Below are 11,173 nucleotides of genomic sequence, written 5' to 3' on the forward strand. Positions count from 1 at the left end.
ATGTCCATGAAAAATTTTGATCATTTTATTTTAGATTTTTGAATTAAAAAATCGATGGGTTATAGCACACGAAAATTTGTAAAATCTACTTTTGTCTGCTTTGGGGCTCGTTTGAACTTGAAAATGCACCATTTTTTCTCGCACGACAAATTGATTTCATTCCTAAGGTCTTAACGGACGTCCATAAAAATTTATGGACATTTTATTTTGAGATTTCCAAATTAAAAAAATCCTAGGCTATATCACATGAAAATTGGTAAATCTTCTTTTATCTGCTTTAGGAATTATTTGAACTTGAAAATGCACTATTTTTCCTCTCGGGACAAATTGGTTCCATTTCTAAGGTCATAACGAACGTCCTTGAAAATTTTCAACCATTTTATTTTGATTTTTGGATAAAAATAATCGTTGATTATAGCACATGAAAATCGGTAAAATATGCCTTTCTTTGCTTTAGGGCTCATTTAAACTTATAAATGCTCCAATTTTCTCTGCGGAACGAACTAGTTCTATTTCTAAGGTTTTAACGGATGTCCATTAAAAAAATTCAACTATTTTGATTGGTATTTCTAGATTTAAAAAAATCACGGGTTAGCACACGAAAATCGTTAGAATATGTCTTTGCATGTTTTGGGCTTGATTGAACTTGAAAATGCACCATTTTTCCTCGTGGGACGAACTGGTTTAATTTCTAAGGTCTTATCGGACGTTCATAAAAAAGTTTCGGTCATTTTGTTGAGAAATTTTTGGATTAATTAAATTCATGGGTTATCGCACAAAAAAATCGGTAAATCTACCTTTGTCTGCTTTAGGCCCGTTCGAACTGTATAATACACTATTTTTTTCCGCATGACAAAGTGGTTTCATTCCCAAGGTCTTAACGGACGTACATAAAAAAATTTAGACATTTTATTTTGGGATTTTCAAATAAAAAAATCCATGTGCTATAGCACACGAAAATTGGTAAAATCTTTAATTGCCTGCTTTAAAGATTATTTTAACTTGAAAATGCACCATTTTTCCCCGCATGACGAACTTGTCCTATTTCTACGATTTTAACAAACGTCCATGAAAAATTTTTTCAATTTTTTTTGGGATTTTCGGATTAAAAAAATTCATGGGTTATAGCACACGTAAATCGATAAAGTCTTCCTTTGCCTTCTTTGGGATCGTTTAAACTTGAAAATATACAATTTTTCTTCGCAGAATGAACTGGTTCTATTTCTTACGTCTTAACGGACGTCAATTAAACTTTTTGGCCATTTTGTTGGGATTTCCTGATCCAAAAAAATACATGCGCTTTTGCAAAAAAAAATTTAGATAAAACATGTCTATGCCTGCTTTGGAGCTCGTTTGAATTTGAAAATGCACTATTTTTTTCTTCGCAGGATAAAATAGTCCATTTCTAAGGTCTTAACAAGTGTCCTTGAAAACTTTTGACCATTTTATTTCAGGATTTTTGGATTAAAAAAATCAAGGGTTATAGCACACGAAAATCGGTTAAATATGCTTTCCTTGATTTGGAGCTCGTTTGAACTTGTAAATGCTCCAATTTTCTCTGCGGGACGAACTAATTTCATTTCTAAGGTCTTATCGGACGTCCATGAAAGATTTCGTCCATTTAGTTTGAGATTTCTTGATTTAAAAAAATTATGGGCTAGCACACAAAAATCGATAAAATCTGTCTTCGCATGTTTTGGGTCTCAATTGAACTTGAAAATGCACCATTTTTCCTCGCGGGACGAATTTGTTTCATTTATGAGGTCTTAACGGACGTCCATGAAAAAGTTTCGGTCATTTTGTTGAGAAATTTTTGGATTAATGAAATTCATGGGTTATCGCACACAACAATCGGTAAAATCTACCTTTGTCTGCTTTAGGCTCGTTTGAACTGTATAATACACCATTTTTTTCGCATGACAAGCTGGTTTCATTCCCAAGGTCTTAACGGACGTCCATAAAAAATTTTGGACATTTTATTTTGGGATTTTCGGATAAAAAAAATTCATGTGCTATAACACACGAGAGTTTGTAAAATCTTTATTTGCCTGCTTTATAGATTATTTGAACTTGAAAATGCACAATTTTTCCCCGCTGGACGAACTTGTTCCATTTCTAAGGTTTTAACAAAATTCCATGTAAATTTTCGACAATTTTATTTTGGGATTTCTGGATTAAAAAAATTCATGGGCTACAGCACACGAAAATCGATAAAGTCTTCCTTTGCCTAGTTTGGGCTTGTTTGAACTTGAAAATCACAATTTTTCTAAGCGGGATTAAATGGTTCAATTTCTCATGTTCTAATGGACGTCCATTAAACTTTTTTGCCATTTTGTGTTGGGATTTCCGAATACAAAAAAATACATACACTATTGCAAATAAAATCGATAAAATATGACTATGCCTGTTTTGGAGCTCGTTTGAATTTGAAAATTCACCCTTTTTTTATTCGCGGGACAAACTGGTTCTATTTCTAAGGTCATAATACGTCCTTAAAATTTTTCGACCATTTTATTTGAGGATTTTTGGATAAAAAATATCATGAGTTATAGGACACGAAAATCGGTAAAATATGTCTTTCCGTGCTTTGAGGCTCGTTTGAACTTGTAAATGCTCCAATTTTTTCTGCAGGATGAACTAGTTCAACTTCTAAGGTCTTAACGGACGTCAATGAAAGATTTCTACCAATTTGTTTGGGATTTCTAAATTTTAAAAAATCATGGGCAAGCACACGAAAATTTGTAAAATCTGTCTTTGCATGTTTTGGGGCTCGATTGAACTTAAAAATGCATCACTTTTACTCGCGCGACTAACTGATCTCATTTCTAAGGTCTTAAAGGACGTTCATGAAAAAATTCGGTCATTTTGTTTTGAAATTTTTGGATTAAAAAAATTCATGAGTTATCACACACGAAAATCGGTAAAATCTACCTTTTTCTGCTTTGGGCTCGTTTGAATTTGAAAATGCACCATTTTTTCCCGCATGACAAACTGATTTCATTCCTAAGGTCTTAATGAAAGTCTAAAAAAAATTTTGGACATTTTATTTCGGGATTTCTGGATCAAAAAATCCATGGGCTATAGTACATGAAAATTGGTAAAATATTCCTTTGCCTGCTTTAGAGATTATTTTAGCTTGAAAAATGCTCCATTTTTCCCTGCGGAACGAACTTGTCTCATTTCTATTGTTTTAACAAACGTCCATGAAAATTTTCGACAATTTTATTTTGAAATTTTCGGATGAAAAATAAATTCATGGGCTATAGTACACGAAAATCGATAAAATTTTCCTTTGCCTCCTTTCGAGCTCGTTTGAACTTGAAAATACATAATTTTTCTCAGCGTGATGAACTGGTTCTATTTCTAAGGTCTTAATGGGCGTCCATCAAAATTTTTGGTCATTTTGTGTTTGAATTTCCGGATCCAAAAAATATATGCGCTATTGCAAATGAAAATCAATAAAATATGTCTATGCCTGCTTTGGAGCTCGTTTGAACTTGAAAATGCACCATTTTTTCTTCGCGGGATAAATTGGTTCCATTTCTAAGGTCATAAAGAACGTCCTTGAAAATTTTCGACCATTTTATTCAGAGTTTACGGATAAATAAAATCATGGGTTATAGCACATGAAAATCGATAAAATATGTCTTTCCCTGCTTTGGAGCTTGTTTGAACTTGTAAATGCTCCAATTTTCTCTGCGGGGAGAACTAGTTCCACTTAACAGACGTCCATGAAAAATTTTGACCATTTTGTTTTGGATTTGTAGATATAAAAAAATCATGGGGTAGCACACAAAAATCGATAAAATCTGTCTTTGCATATTCTGGGACTCGATTGAACTTGAAAATGCACCATTTTTCTTCGCGGGACGAACTGATTTCATTTCTAAGGTCTTAACGGACGTACATGAAAAATTTTAGTCATTTGTTTTGGAGTTTTCGGATTAGAAAGATCCATGGGTTATAGCACATGAAAATCGATAAAATCTACCTTTGTCTTCTTTGGGGCTCGTTTAAACTTGAAAATGCACCATTTTTTTCGCATGAACAAATTATTTCATTCCTAAGGTCTTAACGGATGTCCATAAAATTTTTTGGACACTTTATATCGGGATTTCCGGATCACGAAAATCCTTAGGCTATAGCACACGAAAATTGGTAAAATCTTGCTTTGTATGCTTTAGGGATTATTTTATCTATCAAATGCATTATTTTTTTCCGCGGGATGAACTTGTCTATTTCTAAGGTCTTAATGAACGTCCTTGAAAATTTTGAATAATTTATTTCGGGATTTTCAGATCTAAGGTCCTACTTTGGAGCTCGTTTAAGCTTGTAAATGATCCAAATTTCTCTGCGGGATGACTAGTTCCATTTCTAAGGTCATAATAGACGTCCATGAAAGATTTCTACCATTTTGTTTGGGATTTCTAGATTTAAAAAAATAATGGGCTATCACATGAAAATCGATAAAATCCGTCTTTGCATGTTTTGGGGCTCGATTGAACTTGAAAAAGCATCAGTTTTTCCTGCGGGATGAATTATTTCATTTCTAAGGTTTTAACAGATGTCCATGAAAAATTTTGGTCATTTTGTTTTGGAATTTTCGAATCAAAAAATTTCATCGGTAAAATCTATATTTGTCTGCCTTAGGGTTGCTTTAACTTAATAAAATGACAAACTGGTTTCATCCCAAAGGTCTTAACGGACCTCCATAAAAAATTTTGAACATTTTGTTTTGGGATTTCCAGATCAAAAGAATTCATGGGCTATAGCACACGAAAATTGGTAAAATCTGTTGTCTGCTTTACGGATTATTTGAACTTGAAAATGCACCATTTTTCTCCACAAAACAAACTTGTCCCATTTCTAAGGTCTTAACAAACGTCCATGAATATTTTCGGCAATTTTATTTTGAGATTTCCGAAATAAAAAAATTCATGGGCTTTAGCATACGAAAATCGGTAAAATTTGTCTTTGCCTGCTTGAGGCTTGTTTGAACTTGAAAATGCATCATTTTTTCCCGCGGGATGAACTTTTCCATTTCTATGGTCTTAACGGACGTCATTGAAAAATTTCGGCCGTTTAATTTTAAGATTTCTGAATTAAAAAAATAATCAACTATTGCACACGAAAATTGATAAATTTGTCTTTGCCAGCTTTGAAGCTCGTTTGAACTTAAAAATGCATCATTTTCAAACCTGAATGAACTGGTTCCATTTCTAAGGTCTTAATGGACGTCCATCAAAAATTTCAGTAATTTATTTTCGAGATTTATGTATAAAAAATAATTCATGGGCTATAGCAATTGAAAATCGGTAAAATTTGTCTTTGCCTTCTTTGGGGCTCGTATTAACTTGAAATGCACTATTTTTCCTCGCGAGAGGAATTGGTACCATTTCTAAGGTCTTAACAGACGTTCATGAAATTTTTTTGGCCGTTTTGTTTCAGGATTTTTGGATCAAAAGATTTTCATGGGCTATAGCAAACGAAAATCAATAAAATCTGTCTTTGCCTGCTTAAAGGCTCGTTTAAACTTTAAAATAAAATATTTTTCTCCACAAAACAAACAAGTTCAACTTTTGAGGTCATAACGAACGTCCATGATTTGGCCATTTTGTTTTGGGATTTGCGGATAAAAAATCCATGGGTTATAGTACACGAAAAATGATAAAAATCTGCATTCGCCTGCATTGGGCTCGTATGTACTTGAAAATACATCATTTTTCCTCGTAGAACGAACTGGTTCCATTTTTACGGTCATAACGGACGTCCATGAAAATTTTCAGTCACTTTGTTTCGGGATTTTTTGATCAGAAAAATCAATGGGTTATAGCACACAAAAATCGGTAAAAACTGCCTTTGTCATCTTTTGGCTTATTTGAACTTAAAAATGCACCATTTTCCCCTACAGGACGAGTTGGTTCTATTTTTAAGGTTTTAATGAACGTCCATGAAAAATTTTGGCCATTTTATTTCAGAATTTCCGGATAAACAAATTCATATGCTATAGCACATGAAAAAAATGGTAAAATATGTCTTTGCCTCAATTTGAGGCTCGTTTGAACTTTAAAATGAACCATTTTTCCCCGTGAGACGAACTGGTTCCATTTCTACGGTCTTAACGAACATCAATGAAAAATTTTGACCATTTTTTTGGAATTTCTGGATTAAAAAAATACGGGCTATAGCACACGAAAATCGATAAAATTTATCTTATTGTGCATTGGGTCTCGTTTGAACTTGAAAAATGCACTAATTTTTCCCGCGGAACAAGCTGGTTCCTTTTTAAGGTTTTAATGAAAGTCCATGAAAAATTTCGGCCATTTTGTTTTAGAATTTCCGGATCAAAATAATTTCATGGGCTATGCACATAAAAATCAGTAAAATATGTCTTTGTTTGTTTTGGGCTCGTTTTGACTTGAAAATGCATCATTTTTCCCCGCGGGACAAACTTGATCCATTTCTAAAGTCTTAGCGAACGTCTATAAAAATTTTTGACAATTTTATTTCGTGATTTCCGAATAAAAAAAATCATGGGCTATAGCACACAAAAATCAGTATAATTTGTCTTTGCCTCCTTTGGAACTCGTTTGAACTTTAAAAATGCAAAATTTTTCTCGCGGGACGAAATAGTTCCATTTCTAATTTCTTAACGGACGTCCATGAAAAATTTTGGTCATTTTGTGTCGGGATTTCCGGGTCAAAAAAACTCATAGGCTATAGCATACGAAAATAAGTAGATACTGCCTTTGATATTTTTGGGCTCGTTTGAACTTGAAAATGCACCATTTTTTTCCCGCAAGACGAACAAGTTTCATTTCTAAGGTCTTAGCAGACGTCCATGAAATTTTGACCGTTTTATTTTGGGATTTTCGGATAAAAAAAACCTTTGGGCTATAACACACGAAAATTGGTGATATATGTCTTTGCCTAGGATTGTTTGAACTTGACAATGCACCATTTTCCCCGTGGGGGCGAACTGGTTGAATTTCTAAGGTCTTAACAGACGTCTATGAAAATTTTTTGCCATTCTTTTTCGGAATTATTGTATAAAAAGATTTCATGGGCTCTTCACAAAAATCAGTAAAATCTGTCTTTGCCTTCTTTGGAGCTTGTTTGAACTTTAAAATGAAGCATTTTTCCTCTCGAGACAAACTGATTCCATTTCTAAGGTCTTAATGGACGTTTATGAAAAATTATGGCCATTTTATTTCGGGATTTCCAGATTAAAAAAATCATGAGTTATATCACACGAAAATTGATAATATCTGTTTTTGCATCCTTTGTGGCTCGTTTGAACTTGACAATGCACCATTTTTCCCCGCGGGACGAACTGGTTCCATTTCTAAGGTCTTAACGGACGTCCATAAAAAATTTCAATCACTTTGTTTCAGGATTTCCAGATTAAAAAAATGCATGGGCTATAGCACAAGAAAATAGGTAAAATTCATGGATTATAGTTCATGAAAATAGGTAAAATGGGATACCTGCTTCGAGGCTCGTTTGATCTTGAAAATGGACCGTTTTGGACGTCAGGGCCAACTAGCTCCATAGCTAATGTCTTAACGGACGTTTACAAGAAAAATTGGGCAAAAAGATGTCGAAATTCCAAATCACCAAAAATCCATGGACTATAGCACACGAAAATCGATAAAATTAGGGGTTTACCTGCTTTAGGGCTCCTTTGAACTTTAAAATACGCATGTTTTCCCTGCGGGATGAAATGGTTCATTGCTAAAGTCTTAACGAAAGTCCATGAAAAATTTCGGTCATTTTTTTCGGAATTTCTGGGACAATAAATTCATGGACTATAATATTTGCTAGCAATTTATATTATTTAGCAAATTATCATACGAAATAATTTTATATTAAAAACTATTATAAAAGAAAATAATATGAATTATATGTGGTGAATGTTTTAGAAAAAAATTATTTTATAAAATAAAAAATATAAACAATAATAAAAATAATAATATAATAATAAAGAGAGCTAATACTTTTTTTTTTAGTGTAAAATTTTGTGCAGTGCTTTGAAATTGATTACACCAAAAATAGTGCTGACACTTAATTTGATATTTGAATTGGAGATGTAGTAGTTGTGACTACATGGTCACTTCCAGTGCTAGTGAGTAGTGACTATGCTCTTGTTATCAAATTTTACTAAGTTGTTAACATGAACGAAGAAACTAGTCTAGTGGATGATAGTTCTATTTTATCTATTTGAATTCAATATTTGACGGCATCAGAAGAATTTATATATATAGTTTTTGTATTCGTCTTCGTGGAGATCTCTAGATCGTAAAATATTATCATTTTGGGGGCATTGGATTATACTTTTGTTATTTTTGAAAAGTGTACGGATAATTGTCATTTCCTCCTTTCACAATGTTCTAGTTAAGTTGCTCACGCGGTACAATTAAAAAAACATATTTAGAATTCCTTCGCTAAAGGTTTCACTCTGTAATTTGATTATGAGTAATCACGAAAAGCGAATTCGAGAAAGGTGAAAATAAGACTTCTTTTCCATCTGTTTAGCTATATTGCGTTGAAAGAGGCGGGACCGTGGATGGACTAATTGCTTGCCTATGTATCTAGTATTATTTGCATGTATCTTGGATATCAAATATGCTGGAGGGTAACGACTAAGAGGAGAGAGAGGTGAGTGAGATTTTTTATATATTTCAGATACATGTTAATCCACTTGAATACAATGTATCTAAAAAAAAAATTGACCCCATGTATCTTGAGATACATGTATCTCAACACACCAAAATATGATAAAATACGCAATATTATAAATTAGAGTGTATATAAATAAGTAATTCGCTCTTAAACTAGTTGGAATTTTGTAACTTTTTCCATAAAATAAAAAATAGTTGTAGAACATGCTCTTTTTAAAGAACTTATTTGCTAGTGTTTATATAACTTTTTCTTTAGTTTTTAACGCCATATTTGGGCTTGCAATTTAAGCCCACTGTCCATCTATAATGTTATTAGTAAAAATTAGGCAAATGACATACTGTAAATGATAAGTTACATTCTATCCCTATAATATCAATATTTACCAAAAATCCCTTATTTTTAAGAATTCCGGATACTTTATAAAATAGAAATGATACTTAAATATAAAATTTAAGAATACTTTAAGAATTCCGATGAGATAATATATTGTAACTAAAATTTAAGTATCAAATTTAAATTCTGAATTTGAGTATCTTTTTATTTGTTGGACATGAAATTTAATGTATTAAAGAAACATATTTAAATTTAATTTTTCGTTTATATATAGATTCAAATAGTATTTTGTAAGTATCACGTGATAAAATGATTATTTGTTTCATTTTTACTTATATTTCGTATATATTAAGGTATCAAATAATAGTATATGTGTATAAAAATTTAAGTATCTAATTTAAATTGTGAATTTGAGTATCTTTTCATGTGTTGGACATGAAATTTAATGTATCAAAGAAATATATTTTAAATTTAATATTTCGTTTATATATATAGTTTCAATTAGTATTTTGTAAGTATCATGTTAACCTGTTTTTTTATATGTTAGTATAAGATGAATTGTATTAAGTATCTTTTTAATCTTATCATGATTTTTGAGTATATTTGTTAGTATGTTCAATTAATTTTATTAAGTATCATTTTTTGGTGATCATGATAGAATGATTCTTTGTTTTATTTTTACTTATATTTCGTATATATTAAGGTATCAAATAATAGTATATGTGTATCATACTATCATACATCTGTTATTTAAATATCATATTTATATGAATTATTGATAAGTATATAAAAATTTAAGTATCTAATTTAAATTGTGAATTTGAGTATCTTTTTATGTGTTGGACATGAAATTTAATGTATAAAATTTAACTAGTATCATTTGGGATAAAAAAAGGGATTTTTATAATTTAATACATCAGTAGGGAATTAATGAAATTAAATAAATTAAAGTAGTGTATTTTAGTAATTTTTCCATGTTATTAAGGTAAAAGTTGTAGAATATGTTGGTATGGTTTTCCCATGCTTCTGCTTGGCACCAATTTGGTTTGGGTTCACTATTTGATATAACTAAATTTGATACGTATAGATAGATACATATATCTAGTGTGTATCTAGTGCCTATTTAGGAGCGTGATTTGCATGTACATATTCGTTTAATTTTTTACATCGAACCACATATACAAAAAAAAATTTGAAAACCTCAAAAAATTTAAATGCCGACTAAGTATATTCAGGAGTTCTTTTTACACTAGATTATAATGGGCAATGATATAATCATTGTGGATGAGCATCGCAGGGTAATTTTGTTTACGCTCTTTCCTCCTCTTTCATAAGTTTTCTATAGTTCTAGTCAAACTCAAGTATCATTATCCTTCACATATTCGATCTGATCTCATCTACATAATTGTACAATCATAATTATATTGTGTTTGATTAGTTATATGCATGAAAATGCCTATTTATATTATATTCCTTACTAGTACAATATAATTGGTTTAGATTAGCATAGAATAAAGATGTTTGTTATTTGTTCTTGCTTTTAAGCCCTTAAAATCTAGTCGAATTTTGGAGGAGGGGACAATGCTTAAAGTTGTTTTGTACGAATCAAGTAAAGAAGATAAAGAGTTTTTTTAGTATACAGTCAATCGGTTTGATATTAGTTGTTCATCTTATTATAAATAATTAATTCAAATTACTTGTCAAATTAATAAAAATTAATTATTTCTTTCTTTTATCTATCCTTATAATTAAAAGTTTCTTCTTAAGAAGTAGAATAGTAAAATATGCTTTTTATTTACGATTTCTTAGAGTGATGTAAAAGAAAAAAATAGATAATTAATATAGAATAGAGAAAATAGTATATTAAACTCGATCGAAGGAATAAATGTTATTTTTTAAAAGAAAACATCGAAGGAATAGTTGAACTTGTTAATTCTTAGCATATTTAATATGACCATCGTTTTATACAAGTAATAGATTTCCACGTAAGGGTGTGTTTGGCATGAAGTAAACTATTTTTAAATAAATAATTTTTTAATTTATTTTTTTATATTTGGTAAATAAATAATAAATACTATATCAAAAATATTTATAAACTTAATTTAGGCAAACACTATGGAGATATAGAGGTATGGTGGATGGGGTGGGGTGGGTGGGG

The sequence above is a fragment of the Solanum pennellii genome, chromosome 5 (assembly GCF_001406875.1).
Source record: "Solanum pennellii chromosome 5, SPENNV200".
NCBI lineage: Eukaryota > Viridiplantae > Streptophyta > Magnoliopsida > Solanales > Solanaceae > Solanum > Solanum pennellii.